The 27,647-nt window shown below is 35.9% G+C and overlaps 1 long non-coding RNA gene across 6 annotated transcripts in view; it reads right to left on the reverse strand.

Annotated features, from left to right (window-relative positions):
* Positions 1-27,647, reverse strand: part of LOC135294981 (uncharacterized) — a 166,498-nt gene that overhangs the window by 11,970 nt on the left and 126,881 nt on the right. For 4 of the 6 annotated variants that reach the window (XR_010357023.1, XR_010357024.1, XR_010357025.1 and 1 more), the window contains 2 exons: positions 24,144-24,237; positions 22,388-23,625 (listed from right to left, as the gene is read on the reverse strand). This is a non-coding gene — a long non-coding RNA (uncharacterized LOC135294981). Of the gene's footprint in view, positions 1-17,014; positions 17,099-19,004; positions 19,331-22,387; positions 23,626-24,143; positions 24,238-27,647 lie in introns of those variants that run through there. The other 2 variants (XR_010357020.1, XR_010357021.1) reach the window with 2 other exon arrangements.

A 27,647-nucleotide genomic window follows, 5' to 3' on the forward strand; every position in this document is an offset into this window, starting at 1 on the left:
CTCATTCTCACTTTTGTCTTTTTATAGAATGTTCCTACTCAGCTTCCCAATTTCTTCAACAAAAGATTGGTTTCATCAAACAGCCCCAGTTGTTTAAGATAGCACTGATCTCATGTTTTCAATGTGTTTTAAGTGGGCATAACAATTGCCTGAAAATATTTCACCAAATAACTTACTTTCATGCTACAATATTATGTTAAGAACCAATTCCCCAAAACTCATTTTCTTTAAACGAGGATGAAAATGCACTTAGGAATGGATTTCCTGTTCATGGCCCCAGCTGTAATTTCAGCTTTAATATAATTATTATTATTTCTGTGTTTACTAAGCCTTCAAAGTGCTTAGTACAGAGTCAGTAAGTGCTTAGAAAATGGTAATAGAGCACAACTTAAGACAGTAATAATGGTCTCTCTTAAAAGGCAGAGTTTAACAAAGTGCCATTGTTTTCCAAGTCATAGAAGTAGAAAGATGCTCAAATTAATTATGAACCTAGGAAGAAAAAGATTAAGACACTGATCTGTCACCAGAAAAAAGTAAAGAACCAAACCATACATCTCAGGAAACAGAGGAACAATTCAAGGGGAGGAAAAAATTAATATCAGCAGCAATTCTTTATTATGGGCACATAATAATTTCCTTATTTGGTTGTATGCTTGCATTCAGGAGGGGACACAGTCTTAAGCTGCGTCAGGAGAAAATATAGGTTGGTTATTAGAAAGAAGTTTTTCACAGAAAGAGTGATAAAATATTGGAATGGCCTGCCTGGGGAGGTGGTGGAGTCACCATCCCTGGATGTGTTCAAAAAAAGAATGCTTATGGCACTTGGTGCCATGGTTTAGTTAAGGTGTTTAGGGCATGGGTTGGACTTGATGATCTTGAAGGTCTCTTCCAACATAGTCATTCTGTGATTCTTAAAAAAGGCTTGATCATAGGGCTTGCACACTGCCCTGTTTTGGAGGTTTTTTTCCTCCTTTAGCACTGACAGGAATAGACATTAAATTCTTCATGGACTGCATTATTTTTTTCTTCAGACTAAGCTTAGGAAGTCTCTGTTCTAGAAAAGGGGACATATTCCTCAGCTACCTCAATATTATTCAGGCATAGAATTTACCACCCACTGACCAACAGCCATAACGTCTGTCATTCTCCTACAATGCAGAGAAAATTGCTTACAGAATCACAGAATCATTTAGGTTGGAAAAGACCTTTCAGGTCAACCAGTTAAACCCATCACTGCCAAGTTTCTTACTAAACCCTGTCCACAAGTGCACACCTACACCCCTTTTAAACACCTCCAGGGATGGTGACTCAACCACTTCCCTGCACAGCCTGTTCCAATGCTTAAAAATCCTTTTGGTGAAAAAAGTTTTACCTAATAGCCAATCTAAAGTTCCCCTGGTACAACCTGAGGCCATTTTCTCTTGTCCTATCATCTGTTACTCACAAAAAGAGACAAACCCCCACTTCGATACAATCTTATTTTAGAAAGAAAAAAAAAATCATAATCAAATGAGAAAAGACTCTGCAGTACAAAGAGTATAAAGAAGTTAGCAATTTCAAAGTTAAATTTAACACAAAGTGATCCCAGGAGTTCACAATAGCAGCAGCTAAAATGTAGGTGGTGATTTTTTTTTTTTGGTACAGAAGTGGGTAGTGATTTTTAGTGCACTTTATATTTAAATTAGCTCAAAGTGTACGACTGAATTACCTAGATGGTTAGATGGCATCTAACCATCTCAAATAATTACACAAAGGTATGTGATCTTCCATCTGACTAATGATCCCAAAACGTTTCTTCCAGAGGGAAGCTGGTGTGACATTGAGTAGGGGACAAATCACAAAAATGAGGACAATCAGAAAGTTACTTTTCCTTCAGTCATAAATAATGTGAAAAATTTGATGCAGCTGCTCCACAGGGACTCTGTAATGCAAAGACTGAGAATTCTGATATCCCTTTCCCCTACCTCATGCTGCAAAAAATGCTTGCCAAGATATATCAAATCAGTATCGACCTTTACAGATAAGCAGCATATCATGGAACTTTGAGTTGAATCTTGAGAATAATAGCATATATGAAACACTTAGAAGATTTAAAATACCAAGTAATAGGGGGTAGGGGAAGAGAGAGAGATTACAGTGAGCAAGATGCCAAGACTAATGATAAGGCAGAGCAGAGCATTATTTGGAGTAAAAATATGTTGTCATAGCTAGAACCTGATAAAAAAAATCCTACAAGATGGAAAGGAGCTCTTTAGTGTTCATAAGAAATTAAGACCATTCATCCTCTATGTCAAGTTTATAGGCCAGAAAAGCACTTCAACAGAAAGGAAATGTGATCTATGCAAGTGTTTTAGAGTAGAACCCTCACAATTTGATACAGGAAATCCATTGGTTACAGAAACATAATTATGTGGCAAAGGAGAGAATACACTTTTTAGATGGCATCCAAATATGTTATAACCCGATCCTGCAAAGAATCCACATCACTGGAATAGCAACTGTTTTTCAAGTTTTCAATTTACTACCCAAAATGTTCACAGGACATCTCACTTTAATAATCAAGCATCAATTAAAATCTGCAGATGGCAAAATTTAATGATGCAATTAAGTAATTTTGGTTATTTCCCAAACCGAAATTTAGCATACATAGTTCTCAAGACAAATACACTCAAGATAAAGCCAGATTCTGTCTCTTTTCTTTTCTTCTTGCACAGGTTTAGTTACACCTTTTGTCACTTTTATGAAACAAGGCCACTTTTGCCTCTTTGCTGTTTTCCTTGTAGCCTTCCCCCACTGCCAGCAGGCATAAACTGACATCCAGTCTGACTGCAGCATTTTAGCTCCTGCCCTTTCCTGCCCATTTGCTCCTGGGGTCTCACTTGCTCTTCCTCTGATCCCTGGAGGCTCTACCTCCTTGTCAAGACCAAACAGAAGAACAGAGATGAGTCATGAAAATGGGTAGATGACCACAAGAGAGAGACAAATTTAATATTGCATAAAGAAAAAAGCATAGCCATCATTCAATAAAGACACATTTACTATGGTCTGGTGGTCAGAAACACATTAAAAATACAAATAAAAACCACCCTAATGTAGTCCTGTGGCAAACCCACAAAGCTGGAGCTAAGATAAAAGGAATGAGGAGCAATACATTTATAAAAGCTGACTCACAAAATAAACAGAAAGAGGGATGGCTTTTCAGAGAAGAACTGAGGGGATATTAGGATAAAACTAAATAAGTGCTGAGTTCATAATAAAATTACATTGCACAAGAAACTTTTTTTAGTGGCATGTTTACAGTGCTCTATTTAGACTGTACTATTGAATGTCTGGAATGTTGTAAAGGCAGAAAAAGGCAAAGAAAGTTGAAACAGCAAACTAGTAGCGGCTCTTGAACATATGGCTCACAAAACAAAATTAAAAATATTTGTATTCTCCCTGAGGAAATTGAATTTAAAAGTGAGCACAGCTCTGCATAAATACATGGGATCAATGAGTAGGCAAGTTAAGTGTTTAATTGAATACTGCGCAAGAGATACAAGCTAACAAATATGGTACAGTTTCTTTCAAAATTTTTAGACTTATGCAGTTTAAAAATTAATGTGAAATATGCATTCCAAAATCCTTTTGCACTCACAGATAATAGTATAATAATGAAATATATGTGTGTATATATGTAGCTTGCATATAAGTGCATTTATAAACACCACATGGAGACATGTCAGTATCCCAACTTACAGATAAATAATTTTGTACAAATAACTTGGACCACATATTGCAACAGTGGGGAACTACCAGGGAAAGAAAAATCCATATTCATACTAATTTCTAACAGCCATTTATAAGAACTTGTAGTAATGAAATAATCCATAGCACACTATCTGAATTGGTCTTAAAATATCCTACCTGAGCTATCAGATAACTTAGTCCTTCTGAAGTTGTCAATAATAGATTTATGGGTGATTTCCAAATTGAGAGACCCACATATATTTATTAGAAGTAAATTATGCGCAAAGTATTGTCAAAACATTTTAATAATGATGCAAAATTATAAATTATTTGGCCAACTTGATCAAATCAAAGAGGGCTGCACCCTGCTGCAGGAAGAGAGTCACTTGAAAAACAGCGGAAGTTTTAATTCCCTGGAGATCTACTTTGTGTGTGCTTGAGGGGCTCTTGCAAAAAGAGAAGGTGCTTTACAACTCCTAATTAGTTGGGAAACACAAAATTGGAAAATTCATTCTTAATTCAGTGCTACTTCCTGCATCTACTTCAAACAAGTCTTAGATTTCCTAAGAGGTTTAGTTTAAAATAGTTTCATACAACAGGTTTCAGACACTTTCCCAAGGTACGTGGTATGACCAAGCCCCAATTCCTTACTAATTGCACCTGCACAGATATTAAAGTGTCCAGAAACTTTACTCCCTCCTCTGCTGGCAACCCTGACCTTAGACATCCAGTCTGCCAGCACACAGGCCACAGGTCAATAAGAAGAGGCGTTCAATACTCATTCTGGCCAGCAGCAGCCACCCCCTACCCCTTGTCACTGCTGCCTCCCTCCTCTGCTCTGTGCTGTGCTAACTCAGCCTCCGGCACAGCTGTCAGCCCGGGCCAGGGAATGAAATGGGATGAAAGAATAAAGGTGAGGAGAAGGAGGCTTTATTTTTAATCTAAATCGGTTCCCTGATCTGATTTGATGCACTTCACACCCTCGCAAGCAATTTTCAGGGACTTGGCAATAGAAGATATGGTCAGGGAAAGGTACTACTTAAACTGTCATTGTGGTATCAGGGAACTATATTCTCATTTTGTGCTTTAACCAGCTGACAGCTTGGGAAGAGAGTAAGCAAGATAGGAGATACACATGGACAACTCACTCCATCCCAGTATATTGCCACTTGGCTAAATTCCCCTAAAAAAATGCCCTTTTTATTTTCGCACTTCTTACCATTCTGAGATACCAAAAGCTTTCAAAGTTATCAGTGTGTCAGATGGATTTAAAGCGAGATTACAACATTCAGCACATTCTTAACCACTCATTCAGGTAACACAGCTAAAAAACATCCTCTACAGACTTTGAGTAAAACAAAGGCTGCATTATAATGAAATTAATCTTAGCTATCTTCCCTTATTTCATATCAAATACATAAAGAAAAAACTATTTTTCAACATCTCATCAATTTAATATTATTCTAATGATCTTAAAAAACCGCCTCTTTCCAAATATAGTAATTCACAGGGAAAATGCACTCTCTTGCATGCAGTCTGAAAAACTCTTGGGTTTGACACATTTGGTTACTTTTACATAAACACTCAAAACCAGGCAGATTGTAACTCTGTGCATTAGCTCTAATTAAACTTCAAAGTTGCAGTTGCAGCACTGTGGCCTGGCATGAGGCAATGAATGACTTGGGCTCACAGGCTGAACACCTGCAACCAGGACTTCCTTGAGCAAGGCATTCATGCTGTCCAAGGAGATGGAAAAGGAAGGCTCTGAGCACAAGCAGCCACCTGAGCTCTCCCTGTGAATAGAAACCACTGCCATCAGTAACCCTTCATTTCAGAAACATCAGGGACTTATTCCATGCCTGAAACTAGGATTTTGGGTCATCCCCCACCATTTGAATGCACATTAGTAACAATAACCTCTTTATATGTAACAATCCTGTATATTCTAATCTGTTTTTACCCACAGATACAATGGAGTAGAATTTACTTACACTGTAGTTCCAGCCAACCTTCCTCACTATCAAGTGTAACACATTTCTTTCACTGTAAAGCCCCAGAAATTCTTTTATATCAACAAAATATTTTCTTAATTACTTCTATGTGAATGCTAAGTCATCAAAATGGTACCTTGTTATCATTTTTATTGCTGTTATGGGTGTGTTAATGAAATATAAATTGAAACTGAGGAAATCTGTCTGCTTTTCCTTGACTTCTCAAAGCCAAATACAGTTCCTGAAGCCTCTATTTCAACTTTGCTATAAGTACTTTTTCATTTCCTCACTTACATATCATTTCCTGGCACTATTACTAACAGAAATTATGCAATTTTAGAAATAATTCTGCTACACAGTCTGACCTATGCAGCTATCACAGTTCAGGCAATAGAGAGCCAGAGGTTTCTGGCTGCTTGCATGTCAGTGTTTAAGTTCTGGCCCAAGTCTAGCCCTCAGTACATTTAAAACCAACACCCTAACCACCGCCATTAAAATTAGAAATTTTAACAGGGGCAATTTGAATAAACAAAATTATTCTCCATTTTGAAAGTCACATCTTACTTCCACAGGACATCAAATTAATTCTAGAAGAGAGAAAAGGAAATACCATATAAATTTTGTGCTACTTACTCATCTGTACTTTCATTTTCTATCACAACAATTAGATTAAGGAAGTTCCTGTCCCAAAGTTTGGCAAAGCAGACACTTGGCCTGTAGTGTGATTGGGTTATTCTATTTGAGTAATGGTCCTTGGAAACAGAATGTTGTGTGCTACTGAAGGCCAAACCTTCAGATGGCATAACCTGGCATAGCTCCCCTGATTCAGTGATATGGAACACAAACCCTCTGAGCAAAGGATGTATCATTTTATGGTTGGAATGCACCACTCACATTTTGTGTGTTATTGTAATTCAGCTGGATAAAAACTGCTAACAGCTGAAAACTGAGTCCTTCCAGGAAAACATGAAACCAGCTTCTAAGTAAAGAATCCAAATAGGAACTCATTTAAAAATTAAACATCTTATAGACTACCCTGGCAACAATTTCTAGCAAGTTCAGCATTGAGATTGTCCTATGGCATTTTCTCACTCCATCATAGTAGTCATTGCTAAGAGAACAGCATAAATTCCTTTCCATTAACATGCATGGTTTGATGTTAATCTATATTTTCCTGGATCAGCTGTCAGTTCGTGTGGGTATTTCCATATCACAGAAGATATTCATTGTGTGATGGGACACCAAAAAGATGAGTAGAAGTAAATGGGAAATTTATAATAGTGCATATCATGCAACACAGATAGATTTTTTATTTTCAAAAAACTAAATAAAGAGGGGGGAATGGAAAAATATTAATGCAGAAAGTCAGAATTGCAACAAAAAAAATTCAGAAGCCCAAGTCTGTTAAGAAAAAAACTAAATGGTTGCTCCTGTAATACAAACCTGAGAAAGTTGTAAATGAATCAACAATAAGAAACTGATTAAGTGATTAAATAAAACAGGAGAGGGAAATTTTTCACAATTACAACTGGATGGTTTCTCATTTTCCCATTTGCAGAAAACCTGGAGAATTTGAAACTAAACCCATAGGAATAAAGACTATCATTTGCTCCCTAAGCATATTCAGTTTTGACTGCCTGCTCTTATTAACCAGCTTGTCACCAGAAAATGTTCCTTATTAAATTGTACAAGTAATAAATTGTTATTATAATAATGTTTCTCTGTTTCTCTTCATATTAATGTAACCAGACTGGCATTGTATTTGCTATACTTTGCACTTTAAATGTAAACAATAATTTCCATTACAAAACTGATGTTTGTGTTGTTAATTCAATTTTCCCACCACCAGCTTTGCTCTTTCTCATGTAACCCAGGTGATAACACACTGACAGACAAAACAATCTCTGCTACCAGGCTGTGGTCATACCAGAGTTAACATACATTTCATACAGGAAAGTCAGATGGAGAGGCAGCAATAGGAGAACATTTGAGAGCAACAGAATTCAGAGCTAACTTCTATAATTTCAGAACATAGAGAGGGAAATGGTCTATCTTGCTAGAGCTAGCAATGTTTATTGTGAAAGTATGTTGAGATTAGTCATGTTCATGATCTATAACACATTTTCAGCTGTCTACAAGGAAAGTTGGCAAAGTATGAAAAGAGAATGGAGGCAAGGGAATGTCTTACCCAGAGTGAGAACAGAGCTGAGGGAACTAAAGACATGAATCAAATTGAACAATGAATATATATGGTATCAACACTGAGACAAAATTATAAATGCATTTTTAATAACTTGATGCTTTACTCTGACATACTAATGCTGACAAATTTGAAAGACTACTTCAGTTCCTACTTCAGAACAATATTTTCATTCATTGTATTCCTCTTCTGTTTACATCAGAAACCCAGTTAGACCTTTTAATGGCTACTGACCCACATCCCTCCATGGCACTTCCATACTAGATAAAATGGTTTAGGATTAAGAGAAGGAATACTGACACAACAGGAATTCCAAGATGCATTACCTTTATAAAATACATGATTTTTTGGGGAGAGGAGGAAGGAAACATGAAAAACATTTTGTTACAATTTCAGGAACCAGCATTCTCTTTGCACAACAGCCACTTTTGCATGCTCGGAGATGATCTTTCTTTCTGTGACCTATACAGAAGTACCTGTTCTCTTCCCCTGTGTTTTTTATATACAGTTCCTGATTAATAAATCTGTAGCACATAAAAAAGCTTTATTTTCCCTTAGACAGCATCTGAAGAAGAAGCATATGAAAAGCAGCAGAGGTGCCTTGCTCTGTTCAGCCTGGAGAAGAGGAGACTGAGGAGAGATCTCATTGCAGTTACAGCTTCCTGGTGAGGGAAAGAGGAGGGCAGGCACTGCTCTCTGGTGACAGGGACAGGACCCATCTTTCCCAACAACCATCACATGGTGATAGAGTAAGATAAAGAAAGTTTAAACACCTTAGCACTTAATTTTAACATCTGTTACCTAAACCTTCAAGTTCAGAAGTTCTTGAATTTGGTTTGGTCACAATATTACTGAAATAATTCATGTCACTGATATAAAAACATAGCAGCAAACACGTCTCTAGACTTGCTTTTTACAAAGGCATGCCTATAGTCAACAGCAAATTCCCAAAATCCTGTTGCTACACATTATTTCTAATGCTTCCAAGATGTATAATATCAGGAAAATATATTTTGAAAATGGTGAGGTGAAAGGATATTGGGCTATTTTAGTCTGTTTTGGGAAAGGACATATTACAAGTAGCACTTCATGAAAATCTCAAACCAGAGAATTCTTTCCCTGATCCTGATAAAAGCTTAAACAATAATAGAGGGTTCCAGAAAATCTTATTCTATTAGCAACAAGTAACAATAGGGAAAAAATGAGAACAGACTTTCATCTCAAAAATATATATGTTATTTTTGTATTTTCATTTTAGAGAATATTCAAAAACATATTTTGATCAACTGCACAAAAAGTAATCTTTTGAAACTGGTAGCTTTCTTTAAAAAATAGCTTGTTTAAGCACTTTCATTCATGATTAATCATTTAGACTATACATTATCAATACTCAATTCATAATATTTAATTATTTTCAGAAAACTGTAGTACATTTTTCTGATTCTGCTGAAATAATAGTAAGAAGAATCTCAGTTTAAAACTGGGATCTCTGCCCCTTCCATATTTTGTAATGTTTAACTTCTGCTTTGCACAATGCTGTACAGAACCTAGACCAGACAAAAGTTCCTAATCTAAGGAACTCAAAACATTTTACTAGGGCAGGGGAGTAAAGCAGCATCATTCACATTCCAGAGAAGACAAACCATTGTCAGAGGGAAATTTTAAAGCAATTGCCTGAGGTCACAAGTCCAGTCACTTGTGCAGCCCTTTTTTAAAATTTAAATGAAAACCCCCCTTACTGCAATTTGAAAAAGCAAACACCCTTAGCATACTTTAGTTGAGAAATGTGTCTTCAAATACTAGAGATGCTATTTGAAACACACCTGGTAAAAAACTGTAGGTCTTGATGGTAGTTAATAAACCATGCATCCAGGAGCAGCACACTAAGATGCATTCTAGATCATTGTTTTTCTTGTGAATTTAAACAGGAAGAGACACTTTGGTGCCAGCATTCTGATGACTGCGTGACACAGAACCAGAAGTTCACTGTTTCACAGCCTGCCTGCTGCAACAACTCTGCTCAAATTTTCCATTTCCCTCACAAGTTCTCTCTCACAGACTTACGTGGGTGCAAGGGACTCCCAGGCCTTGTGAAAACAGAACAACATTTCCAACACTGCCTGCATCTTCAGACTTTTGAATTCTGGGTATTTCTTTCACCACCTTTACAAGTTCTAAAGGGCATCTCTTGATTCCACATTGCACTTCTTAAAAAATGGTCTTCTAAATGAAGGTGGCAACTTTGAGCAACTACATCTGTCTCTGTGAAAAAAATAACATATATCCTACTCTTCTGTGTGAAGGTTTAGTCTGTATGAATATAGCAGCCAAGAAACCAGTAATTTTTCATGCATTGCAACAGATCTTCTTAACACTGATATTTACATACTATTGGTTTGTTATGTTTGGCCATCTGTTTGTGGGTGAAATAGTGTAGGCATATTTCATTTTCTTTTGACTTTGCTTAAAAAGCTTACAAAAATCTTATCTATTTTTTTTCCCTCATAAATACTCTATGTTCTTTTCAGCCTGTTGGGCTGAATGCTATATAATGATAATCCAAGATATTCATATTACCCTTACTGAAGTGTCATCTGTGTGTTTCTTTAGGATCTGAATCACTGAATGCATGATTCTAAGAACTTTTTTCACTCCAGAGACTTTATTTTTACACTTTTACAGTTAAATAGAAAGCATGGTTTCACATAGCTTAACTCTATTCCTCTATTTAAAATCCTCTAAATGATGCCAATGATTTTCAAGCAGTTAATACCCTTAAACAGCCGATCAAGAATACTCCAAAAAAATACACATTAGACAAGGACAATGTAAAATCTACATTTCACTTCAAAACCAGCTAGAAGACCTGCTTTACTAATACCCTGGAAGCAATATCATGTATAAATCCTTTAACAACAGTCACTTTGAACAGAGTAGCTGATCTGAAATGCCCTGTGATTTAAATCCAAGTCATACACAAAGTAATCCTCAAACAACTGAATCCTATTTAACTTTTCAAAACATGTGAATTTGAATTTGAGAAAAGCAAGCATTTTTAAAACCCTACTTTTAAATACACATTTAACCTTAATCTCTTTTTCTGACTCTTTTTTGGAACATACCACCTGTACATCCATCTCAATTATATGTTCATGTATATACATATATTTGAATGTATAATGTATGCAGCTTGCTAAGGACAGATTTGAATGAGAATTTTCCTCAATTCTAAGACTACCACTCCAACTCTCCATTTCTGATCTCAGTTTGGACAGCAATATGCTGTATCTATGCTCTATGCTTTTTCCTGGTAAGCAGGAAATAGTTGGTTGGCTTTTTTATTTCTTTCCCAATATGAGAAAATTACAAAAAGTCAAAACCAAGCAAACAAAAAAGCAAACAAAATGAAGAAAATCCCATTTTCCCTCAGGCCCCAAACATGGCATTTAAAAATTTATACTGAGATATCCATTGGATAGCCACATAAGAAGAAATAATTTATAACAAGGTATGCCAGTGTCATATCAACACTTAGGCATATTATTACTGTACTCATTTGCACACAAGGGATGGGTTGATGAAGATTTGTGTGTGAAAAGTCCTGATTCAGATTACTCCTCTCTGGACTGATATGAAGGGAAATTTAAACTTTTTATTAGTCTATCACTGTTCCAAACATAAGATGGCACAACTCCACTACATGCATTTCTAGAGCTGAATATCAAGAAAGCATATCAGGAAGCTTGTTTTTCATTTACTGGCCTTGTATCAGTGGCTGTATTTTGCCTATCAACTCAAATCCATGACTGGGGGAGATGACGCTGCCTCACATCCCATCAAGAGAGGACCCAGTGAAGCTGCCAGCTTCAAATCAGACAATTTATTAATTGTACCATTTATGACACAGAGGCATTGACTCTTAACCCTGAAGCCCACAACCATGAACATTCAGAAGCTACTAGTTCTCCAGCTTCTCAATTTTTATCCGTTTTCTTAACATGCCAGAGTTGGTAAAAAGGACAATTCTTCATTCGTTCTTCAGTCATTCCAGTTCAAAGGCCAGTGTCTTTACTGAGCCACGTGAAAATGCAGCAAAGCAGAGGCAAACACCTACTTCTGTCAGCTTTACTACAACTGTACTACACAGAAGGTAACTTCCACAAAGGGCAAGGATGAAAAATGTTGGACATGACATCGTCTAATTCCAATAAGATTCATCAGCTCCATCACTACCCCACAGTGATCTCAGTGCCTCAGGAAGACGACATCCATGCTCAGTGTCTCCCAATCATTAAGAGAACACTTAGAAGTTTAAAAAGTAGAACAATGTTTAAAAAAAGAGGTGTAGTAACAAAGTCTAACTAATTTGTCTAACAGTAACAAAGTAAACTAATTTCAGCTTTCCATCTCCTCAGCTGCTTCTCACTGTCTGATGGTACCCTGGCTTTCTCCTAAGTAGGAATAAAAGCAGCAATCTATCTTCTGTCTGGTTTTCAAATACTGAAACACTTAAGTTTTTTTATAAGGATTTGTAGGTAGTGATATCTTTGCAGAGTGATGACATACAGCTGTTGTATTATTTTGTTTGTATCATACTGATGTCTATTCAAGCCCTAAGAAAATCTTTTGTGAACCTTGTAAAGTTATTTCTATGGAACAACATTTAAAATAAAATCAATAAATAATGTGACCCGAAGATACAGTGAGCTGCTCACACTGCCTATGTTATTTCTAGTATAAGTATCCCCTAGGCTTATACACTCCCTGTCACTTGTCCACTAGACTTCAACACAAATTTGAATGATTCAGCCGGACACAGTGGGAAAGTGAACTCAAAAGTAAACAGTGAGAAAAAGTCACACGATGTGATAGGAATTCTGATTTTTTTCAAGTACTGGAGCCATTGAAACAACCAAAATGAAAGTGACATGCCAACCATACTGTATTTCTACATGAGACACTAAAATGTTTTAGAAGTTACCTTTCTTCCCCTCTGACAGCTCATAGTTTTAATTCAGCCACTTCCTCCATTTTCATGATAGCAAAGCATTTTTCCCCTTTCTTCTGTAGGCCAGGCTATTAAACTACCACGCGCACACAGACATAGAATAATAATGCTACTAATAATAATTTAAATTATTTGAAGAATTGACAGAGAATACAGGAAACATGCCTTTCATTACTTCTTACTCTGTTTCCTTGCTTCCCATTGGCTATGAAGCAAAGTGCATTTGAACTTTATAGGAGGAAAGAAAACTACAACAACTCTCCTTTGAAATGGCTACTGGATGAGGATTCACAATTTCTCATTTGCTCTTTGTGCTGTGATTACACCTGAACAAGAGCACCACAAAATAAAACACACTCTTAGCCGCCTACATTGTATAGCTATGAGAAAGAAGTAAAAGAAGAGAGAGAGGAATGAACAGTTATTCAGTAAATATAGGACCTTATAATTAATACAGTGATGTCTCATCACCATCACTGAGCTGATCAATATCACAATCAATATTCTCACTTGCAACTTCATGGGCATTTAAGGAGAACAAGTCATCACTTAAAACCCCCACCAGCCTTCCTTATATAAATTGTGCTTTGCACTGGAGGCAAATAACAAAAGCTCATCTGATCATTTCTAATGTTTACCTAAAGAAAATTAGTTCTCATCACTTAAAGTATTTCAACATCAGAAACAAAATCTTCCAGTTCTGCTGAATAAGGAAAAAAGAAATGATCTTTCAGCTTCAGGAGCTTCAACTTTACCCACCAGAATAATAATTTCCTCCAATTCTTATTCTAAAACTACCTCAAATTCTTAACTTGTACATCCAAGGAACTAGTCTGAGGAGTTTTTTTCCCAAATTATCATTTGACATACCCTACAGACTGACAAGCAAACACCTAAGCAGTGTGAACATTAATACTCGCTTGCTGAAGAGCCACAGATGCCAAGGCAGCAGCAGTAGACACCAAAGTAGTGACCCTCTTTTATTCCTCTCTGAAGTTTGTCAGTTATTTCTTTAACAGTCATTATCATCATTCCACTGCCTTGTATTTCTACATGCAAAAGTGTTCCAATATAATCTTGCATTTGACCATTTCCCTTTTGGTTTTGATGGGAGTCTCTTTTACAAACAGAAGAAGTTGGCCAATAAAATTGTTTGTTTGCACGCTTGAACATTCACTAAAATCATGACATACAATTGGAGAAAGAACAGAGATAAGAAACCTTTCCCTGTGGAAATCCAGCTTTCTACCACGTGAAGCAAAACACACTGCTCAGTTATTTTAGCAGAAGGGATATGTTGAACCACTCTGATTCAATTGCAGGGACAGTGGCATTGTGTACTGGTCAATTTACCACAGTGCTCCATCGCTGTCCTGCTCGACCCAAAGACACGTAGACTCAAAAAAAGGAAACTACATTTGAAAGAAAAACGCCGTTCCTTGAAAGGTCAAGAATGTATTACACAGACTCTGAGCACAGATCATAAAGCAACACAACACCAGGCTTGTTCTTTCAACTGTACTCCAAACCATTCATTTGTTTTCTTGTTATAGAGAAAATGTTGCAGACTGATCGGAACAATTTTTGTGGTGTACTAAATCTGACATGAGTGTGGCATAGCAAAAGAATCTGCAGGTATCTCCCATTTATATCCACATGAACATTTGATTAATTTCATAATGAATTAATGATAAAACATACAAGTTGTGTTAAGCTTCTGAAAATTTCCTAGCTTTTTTTTAAAGCATATTTACACATGAGTACACACACGAGGCATTTTATGTTAACCTAGAACAGACTGATAAAACATACTTTTTTGGGTAATAGTTTTCTGGAAAATGAGTTCGTAGTTATGCCAAATCCAAACATTTTCAATGAGAACAAAAATTGGGAAGTGTTATAATACATTATTTAATTTTGTTTCCAAAAAAAATTCAAATAACAAGTTTTATAACAAGTACTGAAGCAAAATTCAGGCGACAGTTTTTTCTAGCTTGCATCTCTTTCATGTTCCCTTTTCTGCCCTTCACTTTATGGAAGTCCTGTGGCTAGGATATTCACATGAAAATTCCTAGTCTTGATCTTTGGCTTTGGCAAAGAAGGTAATCTTTAATTGTCTAAAGATTGTCATAAATATTCAAGAAAGCAGGCCTCCCTTTAAAGAAATTCTGTTTTCTAAAAAATTGCTTAAAATACACAAGAGTAAAAACCAGAAGGAAGAGGTATGGAACCATGCAATTAGATTGTGGATAACTACAATTAGTCCTAATACTTGATGGACTTTTTGAGAGTCATCTAACACCCTTTACTCATATAATTTTATGCTAGTAGTAAAATATCCAGAAAAAAATTGTAGATTTCTTTAAAAATCTGGAAAATTCTTGGCTTCAGACTGACTCAAATAATTTTTTCTTCAGGTGAGCTTCCAAAAAGAAGAAAATATTAGTTGCTATACCCCAACACAAAACCATATGTTAATCTCGAAGACAGAAATATCAAGTTGCCCAACTCAAGAGTAAAAACTTTGAGTATCAGCAAGGAGTTGAGAAGAAAAAGCACAGGAAGTCAAAGAGGAGTAAGAGGAATAGGAAAAGACACAAAAGACTCCTTAAAATATACAGCAATGCATTTCAATCCCTCCAAGAAAGGGAAAATACATGAATGCATAATAAAAACAAGCATTAATATTGACTAGAACAAAGTGAGAAGACTGGGAGTTTCTGTTCTCCCCGATTTACAATTCAGTAATGCATACTGAGAGAAAGAACATCAGTTCCAAACTTATAACCAAGGGTAGGGATTTTTGTTGGTTGTTTTTTTTTTTTTCCTCAGATAGAACATATTGCTGAAGGATATTGTTAAAACAGGAGAGTTTTGTTCATTTAACAATACTGTAAATTGAACAGTAAAATTTAATGGTAACAAATAATTTTAGAAGTCCTACAAATTCAAATTGAGAGCCTAAAACATTAGCTCCCCAATTCTGCTACTTGCTCACTGATTTATATTTCTAGTTGCAAATAGAAATACAGGGAAAAAATGGACCACAATAAAAAAGCTTGGAAGTCACAGCCTAAAACAAATATTATTAAATGCAATAATAATTGAAGATCAAAAAGATTATAGTAGGAAAGTAAGTGCTGAATATTATAAAGTTTGTGGTTCTTCTTTGATGCTTCTAAAGATTGTTATTTCCAGAGACAGATTATTAAACCATTATGAGAACTTAAAGAACGTTTCAAACCACTGTCAAAGAAGCAATTTCCCCTAAGTTAAGCCACTACAACAGGTGCAGATGGAAAAGAGGAAGGTATTATTTCCAGGGCTTAATGAAGGTGAGAGTTTGGAATGAGCACACTGGATAAATTCTGCTGAGTGAAATTGTGATAAGCACAGAATATACAAAAAAGGCCTGTATAAAAATGGTACCTCCAGAAAACCACTTGGAGATCCCCAGCACCAAGAAGACCAGGAGAAAAAGGCCAGGAAGACACCACAGGGATCCATGTGGTGGTGACTTTCTACTTAATCTCCCTCTCTCTCTCATTTAGTGTTTAATAAAATCTGTACTATTGACTTTGGCATATGGTCTCATTTCCACCTTAATTTGGGCAGAGGCATCTTTTAATAATCAGATCCTAACAGCCAAGAAGATCAAAGTGTGAAGCTGCATGATTTTGCAATAAATTTAGAGATTAATCATTCAACCACCTGCCCATCTCACTCTGTATTCTGTACTGGTTCTGCAAATGCACATCTAGAGGAATAGTCCACACACACAGATAACTGTAGCTTGGGATCATGGACACACAAGAGTAGCTCTTAATAGATCTTCTAATAGTTTTTAAACAATAGGTGTTGTAAAAGGATGACAAGAGTTAAGTAAAGTAGATTCCATTAAAAATACAACTAAATATTTATCATGAGGCATGGGATAAGAAAAATACTGAGGATACTTTTCCTGATCTGCTGACTCTGACTGCCAAGATGTAGCCATAATCAGTACAACTTACATACATATTTATATATATATTAAAAGTGGTATTATTAGTAAGTTCTTACAGACTTAATATGCTGGGTTGTTACCTCTTTGCTTCTGTGCTGCCCTGTGTGCTTATTGGAACAGAATGACAATCTTCATCCTACTGAGAATTTTGGGCTTTGTTTCTCCTGAAATAACAAAAAAAAATCAGTGGTCATTCTTTTCAGCTGCCAAATTTTCTGTCATCTTCTCTGTGACAACCAAGAAGTCACTCCCTGCAGGCATTCTCCCTCTGTACTGCAATCAGCCATCTTTTTGCTTCTCGCTGCTGCTGAATTAGAGCCCAGCAGTGACGAACATTTTTAGGTGTCATTGTTTGGTAGCCAGAAGAATGCAGCACGGAAGTGAATGGATTATTAGAATACACAAAGGTTGCAGTTTTCAGGCTTTACTGCTGAAGCCTAACAAAGTACATCACTCACCAGCTAGTTCTTGCTTTCAAGTTATTCTTTGCATTTTTATCACACAGGAAGTTACTTTCCCATTAAATGAATGCTAAGACTGGTGCACAAATCATTTGACTTCAAGAAACAGTTTTTTCCTTCTTAAAGTGTGTTCCATCCTGTTCATGCCCTGCTGGCATTTTTCAAGAGCTTTTATTCCACTGTTTTGTCAATTTTGCTTTCAACATTGCTGGTATAACATCTCTCCTCTGCATTTGCTAACAAAGCCAGTTAATTTTCCATAGTGGCACCAGTCAGCCATGGTTCAACAGAGACTACAGCCCTTTGCTTTTGAACTGAAGAGTTCAGACAGTCTGTTTATCCTCTGCTCAGACCCTTTGCTGACCCTTAGTGTTTGGAAGGCACAGTGGGATAAAGCAGGTGGAAGGGAGCTATCCCTGCACTATTAACTGCACAGGCAGGGTACTCTGAGGCCTTCTCTCTGCTAGAAAGTCACCTCACTTAAACCAGGCTGGTGCAGTCAGCACAGCATCACCTGCACTGTTTGCTATTCTCTCGTACCTAGAATTCTGACAGAAATCTGCTTCACTCATTGCCTCTGTTGCACCAGAAGAACTGTGTTGAACATGAGCTTCTGTAAAGCAAATGACTCCCCAGGTGCAGATGCAAATGGGATCATCTTTACATGATGAGTCATTCCTATATAAGAGGATACAAAATATTCTGGTACCTTGACACAGATGGTTCCCCATGTTCCCACAAGTGGGTCATGTCAGTGTGGCTATCATTTATAAAGGACAATCTCTCCTATTCTGGCATCTCTTGACAAATTCAACAAAGACACTGTGAAGGAACAATTAAAGTTGCACTCTCTTGCTTATGAAAATGCACAATTGCTGCTGCTTTTTAATTCTACTGCCACACTGTCCACTTATTACCAAATAAAAATCACCCTTGTTTTTGTCTTGAAAAAGAGCTTTGAGATTTAATTTATACTTTACTTATTGTCACCTGCCAATTGACCTCAAAACAGGTTTTTCTCTGACCTTATTGAAAATCTTTAAAGCCACGTATTGTTATGTGTTACACTATTTATAAAACACCTGTCCTACATTTGACTGAAAGGCCTTGCAAATTACTTGAAGTTTTGTTCATTCAACACTAATCTTCTAACTCAAAGCCTGTCAGTACAGTGCATTGCCTGATAGCTTTGTTTGAATGATCTTTGCCAAAATGATAATAATACTTTTTGACTCCAAACAAAGGAATCATTTTGAATATCATGTCTTCAAGTGTCTAGTAAAACAAAAGCCATCCTTTCAGTCTCTGAAGAATATTAATAAATATTCATCTGCACTATAACTAAATGCCATCTATGTTAGACTGGACATATTTTTGATAGCTCAGAATCAGCCTAGAGAACTAATGCTATTTATTTTTTGCCTTCCTGACAGAATGTCTTATTTGATTTTCCTGCACAGCATACAGTACCCAAACCTTGTCTTTGCAATAAAAGCAAACTTTACTTAATTCACCATTTCTCTGGAATATTGCACAGACATTCATACATAGAAAATTAAATATTTTTTTCTTCTTTCAGTCTGAGAATTTTTCCTGTATGAATTAGAATATTTATTGTATTTTCACTCAAAATATAGAGGGTAACACTTTATTCACTATTCCACTATTCTATGTTTAATATCAAAAGAGGTTAACCTTGTTTATATCACTTTCTCGAGATATTTTAGTTACACTGAACAGAAGCAGAATATTTATGTACATTTGAGAAGCTTCATTAGTTTCACAAAGTGTGGTAAAATACACTAATTTTTAATCCAGTTTATTACTTTAGGAAACTGATACATATGCTGCTATTTCCCTCTTCTTGGTCCATTCTATTCAATGAATATCAGCATATTCACAGATTTCTGCAGAGGTAAAGGCAGGTGGCAACTGCTGCAGAGAAAATAAAAAGAAAAAAATGGGAGGCTGCTACCGAGATTTGCCTGTTTTTCAGTGCTGAGTGCTTCTGCTGCCTGATTGCTATAGAGACTACAGAAGGAGCTGTTATTAGCAACAGTGGGCAGGCAGAAACAGAAGCGAGAAAAGCACCCCTAGTTAAATGAAGATTTCTGTTTGAACGGGAGGAAGGATGAAAGGACTGGTAGTAGCAGGGCAAGAAAAGAAAAAAAAAATTAAGAAAAGAATTTTCTATTTCTTTTCTATTTCATAAAAGAAAAAAAATATTAAAAAAGGACAAAAAAAATGAGTGAGAAGAGTGAATTTGACAAAAGTGGTGCACATGGAGAGCCATATGGTAAACCCTGACACTCCCTCAGGCTTAATGGGATGGGGGAATGCCATAGTCTATTAGCATTTTCTAGTGCAATGCATACTCTCTGCCACAAGAAGATGCCTCACAGACATGCAGTCTCTGATCAATACCATATCCTTATTTCCTCATGTTCCAAATAAATGATGAACCTTCCAAGCCACTGATGAGTTAATACCTATGGGTTATTTTCAAAAACATAATTCACAATTCAGAACCAGCAAAAGTAAATTTGCAATAATTATGGACAACATTTTCTAAAAATCTTCACAACTACTGTTACTGCAAAGAATCTGGTATTTGAATTGTTTTTAATAATTGATATTTTACACTGCCTATTATGCATTACAAATAGTATAGGGTCAATAGAACATAGTCATAACCTGTCATAACAGGATTCAAGACTGGATCTCCTAGATGATAACATATGACAGCAAAGACAAACACTAAATTATACTTTCAAATGGAAAAAAACCACAAACAACCCACACCCAAACCACCAAACCTGAAGTTGGTTTTCCTGTATTTCTCAGTTGCACATATAGTCACAGGCATTTTGGTGGTACACACAAAGTAAAGCCACTTGGGAAATAACAAATAAATATGTATTCCAGCAAAAGCTCAAAGATACATAGAAGTATGGCTGCTGTAAGTCAAAGTCCACATGTTCATAGGTTTTCATACATTAATACGAAGGGGAGGTATTGCAATTTTTTCTGTATCTCTACTTTTCATCTGAGATCAAAAGCGTGGAATTTTGAGGACGATCTTTTTTTACATGTGTTTGCACTTTTTTAGACACCCCAGGAGAACTTGCATGCTGCAGAAAATCATTGGCTTTCTGTGGCTGCCAAAAGCTGGGTCACTGCATACAACATGAGGCATTCAGGTAAAGAATACAGACCTGGCTATACTCCACTGGTTTCTGGTATAACCTAATGTACCTAGTGAATTGTTCTCCAAACTTTAATTTGAGATTTCTGGTAGTTAAAATTTAGAATATCCATAGTGTTTTATGATTTGGAATTTTGTGCCTTATATGTAGCACTTTCCATGATGTCCAGCCTAAAAATTTTACTATTATGCTTTCAATTCAGCAGTGGTCAGGAGCACCCATCAGGTGACGAAATTCATATATAGGCCGTACTTCAAAGAGGTAAAGAGGTATTTTTAACATCTCTCAAATGTTCAGTAAAACATTAAGTCAGACACATGCTTTTCTTTACAGATAATGTTAACACAACACGGACAATGTTAACACAAAATGATACAGGGAACTCTTTCCAGTCTGCTTTTGATGAAGAATAGTTCTGAATGAGTGATTTTATCCACTTGCACTTCTCTTAAATGATGAAACCAAACCCTAATAATATATCAAAAAGAGTATAGGAAATATTATTTAAGAATAAGGAACAATTCCTCTAATAAGGAACAACTCAATCTGCCCAGTTTTACAGTGCCTCCTTTTCTAAAATTGACTAATTTCAAATTAGTTCTTCTTGTTCTGTTCAGACAACATGTTGCTCTCTAAGTTTATCTTAACAGTGTTAGAGAATTTCAAGATTTTCATGGTCATCATTAAGTTTGAATGATTCCCATTCGCAGATAGCAAGTTATGTATTCATAGCAATTAAAGCCACTACAAAATGCACTTCATTAGGTTGCAGAGTAAAAGTATGATCAGATACAATGTATGGCATTTTTGATTTTTGCTCATAGATATCCGAGGTTTTCTCAACAACAGAGACACTGTCATTTTTTATATCTAATGGCATTTGATTTGTGAAATGCACCACATATTCAATTAAAGACTAGCTGAAGTTGTGGTGGAATATGTGAATGTTAATGACACTCTAGATCTTATCACTATAAATTTCAAACTTTTGTAGAGCCGCATTCTTTAATTATTCCAATACAAATGCCATACATGCAACAGATCTATCATAAGGCACTATATTTAAACATTTCTACTCCTTTTATTTTTTCTTTTTAAGATGGAGAGCTCTACTCACCTATATGCTACAAACCAAAGTTTTAATCTCCTGTCTTAGTTCACACAAAGATGTCCATGGTGGAAATGGTAAACATATTAATGTTACATGTCTATCAAAGACAACATATGGAAGCAAAGAAAATTGAAGCTACGAAGGAAAGTCAATTTCTCAATATATGAGAAATAAATTAGAGTGGTTCCTTTAGTAACACAGCAGCTCTATCATCAATTTGCTATTTTCAAATAGAATTGATAAAGACAATGGACACAAATACTAAAATAGCTTACCTGATTTCTGATACTCTAAAAGCAAAACATAGAAACTTAGAGCCTGTCTTAGCACAAAATAATACGTATTTATTGTTCCTGAGGAAAAGCAACAGACTGAGTGTTACCTCATGTACTCCACTACTCTAGTGGAGAATTTTCTCCACTAGAATTTCTTCTAGGAAATGATAATACAACCCTTGTATTAGAAACAAAGAGTAAGAAACTTATATAGCACAAACAAACAAAATTTTCCAGACAGTTTTACATGAAATCTGCATGTGTTGGAAAAGTATTCCCATATTAGCCTATAGAAGATGTAGCACAATGTCAGAATAAAGCACTGAATTTTTTTTGCATGAAATCTGCTACAATACAAACTTTTCCTTTGTATGGCAACATGGAAAAATGAAAACAGAAGAAAAGTTGACATTTTTATTATTTCTCACAACTAGTCTTTTCACTGATGTGATATTTTTATCCTAGATAACATACTTCATTTTAATGTACATACAACTTAATTCAGGAATAACTATTAATTGAGCTACTAACAGAGAAGTAAAATATAATTAGACTTTATCCAGCACAAAGTGACACAGATTTTACCAACTGATTATTGTAATTATAGATTATGTCCTAAAAACTCAGAAATGGCTCTTGTTATAGGAGGTCTATTCTTTGATATTTCCTAATTTTAAGAGACAGCTAAGCTATCTGAGTATTGCAACAGAGGGTTTTATTACAAAATTTTATGTAAGCCAGTTTTTCTATCCCGATTATAATTAGGAATAACACCTAGACACAGCAGCTAAAGATGAGTTCAAGTGGCACTGTTGTTCTCAATTTTCTACTAAATTATTATATGAATTTTATAAATTTTAGCAGTCAGGGAAATTAAAAACTACCTCCATTGGCTAAAGCCAAGAACAGTTCAGATGTGCTAAATCAGGTTCTCCAAACAGCTGTGCCAATGCTCCTCTGTCCAAAACTGCTCGTTGAGTCTCAGGTCTGTACTGAGCAGTCTGCCAGCTGCATGAAGTTATGCCAGATTGTATGCAACATAAACAAACATCTCCTTGGGCTTATAGTCAGACCAGCAAACATGATGCATTTGTGTCCCAGGGTCAGATTTAAGCCTAACCCTCCAAAAATGTATCGTGCTCTATTGACTAACTGTGCCATCTAGCTCTCTTTTAAGGTAATCCTATTAGGTAATGAATTATTATGAGAGATTTCAGCAGTGGTGAATATGAATTGAATAATCCCTCTAAGCAGTTGGATTGTAAAACAAAATATTTCTGCTGTACCTTGGCCAAGTTTTTAAACAGCACAGTATATTTTTTTTTTAAGACAGATTAACTCAACATCATTACGTATTTTTTATTAGGTAAATAGTCAAACACGAGGCTAAATCTTATACATTTTCATAAATAAATCAACTCAAAAATGTCAATAACACTGAAAGGTATATATGTGTTAATTTCGGAGGTTAAGTAGAAATAGGCTTATTAAATGTTATAAACTGGAAAGTTTTTCCTTTAGATTTTTATCACTTAACAGTCATTTAAATACCAGGATTCTCCTAACAATCCATTGAGTGTGACACTGAAACGAAGATTTATCACCAAAGCTGGTTCAGCTGTCATCTGAAATTAGCACCTGGAGTGAAAAAACCCCAACAACCAAATGAGGAAAAAAAACACAACAAAACCACTCCCATCTTATTTAACAGGAAACACTTCAAAGGGCATTGAAACCAATTCAGTGAACTAACCAAAAAACAAAGGAGAAAAATATAACATTAGTATGAAAATACTGCAGCTACAAGACACACAATTATGATAATTTAAAGAATAAAAGAGTTTGAGGCTCCTTCTGAGACAACGACTCAGAGGTGAATCTTTCACACAGCCAGAAGGCTTGTACTTGTTAAGCAGTAACTGCTGAAGGCTCTAGATTAGGTGTTCTCTCAACAACTGCTCATTGATTGAAAAAGCAAAAAGCAATATTAATAGGAAAATGCATTTATTACATGAGGTAAGGAATGACTCCATGTGGAATGATCAGTCTCTGGGAGAGGGATTCTGAACAAGATTACCTTTTTGGTCAAAGCAGGACAAGTGGTGAAACAAAGCATTCACAACAATTCAAATAATCCACTGAATGACAAAACTTACCTAAGAGGTGGGAACACCTGACTGGTCAGGAGGTTCAGGTCATCAGGTTCTCCCACTGAAACTGGCACGATGGCAATGGGTTTGAGAGGTTTTCCTGTGGGAAGAAACACTGATGCATGCTTGTGCCCACCTGTGAGGGCTTGTGTGGAAACACACACAAAAAACAGCATGTGGAATTCTATGAACTCAAAACTACACATAAACCACACTATTTCTCTCTGATTTCTTGTGGTTTATTTCTGTCTTTAAGGTTTTTAGATGGACAAGAGACCAATCAAGCATTAATCTTACTGTTTGAGAGCTGCTCTTTCCCACACAGCAAATCTTGATGTGTAGTCAGGCTAAAACACCTGATGACAGGCTTTAACCACCAGTGACATCAGGAGAAATTATGGCTCAGGGTTGCAGGACTTTAAGTCTCTCATTAATAAATTGAAGGGGGGAAAAAAAACGGAACTCAAGTGAATGCATAGTTCTGGAAGGTGAATGAGGAAAAATAAGCTACAGTGAGCTTTTGGCCACTCACCAGCCCTGTCTAGTTGATGTACTGTGGTCTCACTGCAAGCGTGCTAATTAGGAGCCACCAGCACACCATGGTCTTCCTGCCATGCACTTTTTCACCTGCCTTAAATAAGCTGAGAAAAGCTTCAGTGGTTTTCATGTCACTCAGGGGTTTCCCTTACACTATGGGTATCGCAGAGAGCTAGAATATTTCAGCTGCTGTTGAAGCAGCACAAAACTTGAGCACATCCCAGTATTAAATGTGGGAAACCAGCTGGGGAAACCAGCCCAGTTCCTAAAATAAAATAAAATATTATAAGAGGAGGAGCCAGAAGATTAAGAAGTGAACAAAGCCTCAAGGTATTATTGGAAACATAAATTAGAAACACAAGTTAAATGCTATTCATCTTCCGCACTGACTGAATTTTTACCCCAAATGACCCCAAGGGAGAATGTGGAATTCCCCAAAGTTGCCAGATGATGTCCAGTTCAAAGGCTTGGCTAGATTTTGATCTCACAGGACAATCAGAGGGATATCCCCTTTGTAATCTGGCAATATGTATGCTACATTAAATTTAGACTAGGATAATATTAAGAAAGTTAAATTCAGGCTACATGGCTGAATAATAGTAATAGAGGGACACAATATAAATGCACCTGTATATTTTAAGTAATATTTCAAATTTTTCTTTCCGTGGGCCTCAGGCACATTGTACTTCTATTCATGTGAATTACTTCTGCTTTGAGAGGGAAAAGGAGAGAACATGCCTGCGAACACTCTGCAATGTCTATGAACATTCTGCACCAGCCCAGGCTGACTGCAATCCAACAGAATTTTTCTCTGTCAGAGAAAAATGGCTATTTCCTTATACTGATGCATGAAATGGGAATAACTCACACTTAAAGGCAGTTACAGGGGAGGACCATCATCCCACCCTTCCAAGTTCCAATCCTATTGAGCAATTAGTATGTGTGTTAAAAAAAGGACAGAAGTCTTTTTCTCACATTAAAATACTACCAAAAGCATAGCAAAAATATATATGTGACAAACAATCCAGAGGTTCAGAAAAGGAAATATATAATGAACAGATTATAATTACCTATACTTTTTTAACCGTTTCACATAATATCTTCCTTAAAACTTTTTTTCTTCCACAAACTTTAAGTTAAGAGATAATTAGGAATATTTTGACTTATGGAAAGAGGAAATCTTTGTTTTGGATTTCAGGGCATTACAATTTCAAAAATCAGAACTTGCTTAGCATGTGTTTTGCTCTAGGTCAAAAACAATTAAAAACTGCATGAATATAGGTACATTTCTGTCTAATATTGTTTTACTCTATATGGAAAGGAATAAATATCTTGTTCCTGTACCAATTAAAAACTGATGATAAAAATATATGTGATCATAAAATGCTATGCTTTGTTCAAAGGAAAAAAATGCATCAAAACAATTGTAAAACATGTTTTAGAAGCAGAGTCATAAAAATAATTTAAATATATATAGAAATATAACAAAGAGAGCTTGCCTCCTGGGATCATTACTTTATATCTTGGGGGCTGGGGGGGAACAAAAAAAGCAGGAAACCCAAGGTACTGAAAAGAGTGATCTAATGATTAAAACATGACAGAAGTTGTCAAGGTACATTTGTGAAAATTTAGTTCTAGACAGTTTGCTACGGGCTTGACCAAAAGCATAAAAACAACAGCCTTTATTACATTGCACTTGATCCAATACCTCATTAATCTCTTACACAAAAGAGACAGAAAATCTGTTGCAGATTGTGGTTATCTAAACACAAATAGACTCCGGAGACAGAATATTCAGAGGGAACAATAACTTTTTCACAGGATAATGTATTCAATGCACGATATAGATGAGCATTTCAAACAATGCTAATTGTCTAGTCAATACCAGATTCCTCTAAAACAAGAGCAAATTGGACTAGGCTGATGTGGAATTCCAGCTTTCTGCTATGTACTGTTCTCCTAGCTGGCACAAGCCCCACTCCCTCCCCTCCTGAACACTCTGCAAACATGAGTGCCACCAGTAATTTTTGTTTTCCAACTGGAAAATATTAGGGTTGAAAGCCAAATATTTTCATAAAAATAATTCTAGACAGAAATTTAATAGAACTTCACCTTGCTATGTTTCACAAACTCTGTAGAATTGAGAAGAGTGATAAACGTAAAACATTTGGGGGCTGTTCCCCCAAAAAATGCACACTCACACACACTCACACAAAAAAGAAATATTTATTTAAAAAATTTTATTTAATCACATAAATTATTTGATGCAGTCAAATTTGGCTAAAAATAAAAATCACCATGTAGCTAAAAAGCTAAGTACAAATGGGACACATTGTGCTTGAATAATACAAGTGGTAGGAGAAGAGGAGAAAATATTAGCATACTCTCCTTTAAGTAATACAGAGAGGAAATAAATGCAAATTTATAAGAACTATTAGCATGGGTGAGACAATCCAGGAAATAAATGAAATTGAACAACAAAACTGCATTTTTTGTCAGTTCTGTGCATACAGATATTAATTTATGAACTTTTTGTTCCCACTATTGATCAGTGCCAAAGAATAAAATTAATTTTATCACATAAACTTTTCTGCTTTACCTTAAGTCTTTCAAAGTTTTATCAACCAATAACTGGAATGCAAATAACTGAGACAAGCAAGAATTAATAAAATTAGAAAACAAACAAAAGAGCAACCATAACGGCCAGACTGCCTGAAAAACATTCACTTTTCCCTCTACTTGGAAATTTACACTGGCCTGAAGCCCAGAAATGGCAATATGCAGTCCTGCACCTGTGACAAGTCAAAGACTGATATCTTTTGACCTGTTAGGATAGAAATTGAAGACAGAAAAGGAAGTCCTTTCTAATAGAAATCAACCCCATTTCATCTGTTGAAAATAGTAACTTTTAATGGTACTAAAATACTTAGCATGAGAACAGGATCTTAGAGTTTTAAAGGGGTTTTTTTGATA

This window comes from Passer domesticus, chromosome 2, assembly GCF_036417665.1.
Source record: "Passer domesticus isolate bPasDom1 chromosome 2, bPasDom1.hap1, whole genome shotgun sequence".
Lineage (NCBI taxonomy): Eukaryota > Metazoa > Chordata > Aves > Passeriformes > Passeridae > Passer > Passer domesticus.